We start from the raw sequence: 707 nt of genomic DNA on the forward strand, positions 1-707 counted from the left end.
AAATGTTAAAAACAGGTCTTGGTGTCCATACTTAACATGTATTAATGGCCATTACTCTTTCAATTTCAATATAGGTTCGGGATGTCAGTAGTGCAAGGAGCTGTAGAATTTCCAGATCCTGTGGCCACAGAAGAATTGTTTTGTAAACTGCGACGACTCACTGAGGCATGGGGGGCCCAAGGATACAGGTCCACCAGGTTTCTTGGAATTCCTTTACACACAGGTGAGATTATTAAGAGCACATATATGTAAATGCTTGAAATATCACCCAATTTATTTTAAAAATTTTATTCATAAATTTTTTTTTTTCAGAAAATTATCTGATTTTGATCCTTTAATTCTTAATAAATCTTAGGATGTTGTAGTTTCAAAACCCTGACATGATGGTTGTTTGTTTTCTTGCCAGGTTGTTCCAGCATGTTTCCTTGCTCCACTCAAAACTACTTTTTTGATCTATTGATCTCAGACCATTTTTGCTCTTCATGAATCAGTCATGGTCGCAATCCATTCTACAAGACTGGAGAGGGAAATGATTTCCTATTGCGCTCTGATACTTGCCAAAGTGGAGCTCTCGCCAACTTAATTAGTGAATACTGTCAAAGGCCTAATCTGATGCCAAGTTCTTTAAAATTATAGTAACTGTCTTTCAAGAGGCTAAATCGTGAGTGGGGAAAATTTTTGTAAGGGGATTTAGGCGTCTTTGCTAA

General features: G+C 36.9%; 1 pseudogene; it reads left to right on the top strand.

Annotated features, from left to right (window-relative positions):
- The window catches only part of LOC119594241, a 20974-nt pseudogene that overhangs the window by 17853 nt on the left and 2414 nt on the right, over positions 1-707 (top strand).

Source organism: Penaeus monodon, chromosome 33 (genome assembly GCF_015228065.2).
Source record: "Penaeus monodon isolate SGIC_2016 chromosome 33, NSTDA_Pmon_1, whole genome shotgun sequence".
Classification (NCBI taxonomy): domain Eukaryota; kingdom Metazoa; phylum Arthropoda; class Malacostraca; order Decapoda; family Penaeidae; genus Penaeus; species Penaeus monodon.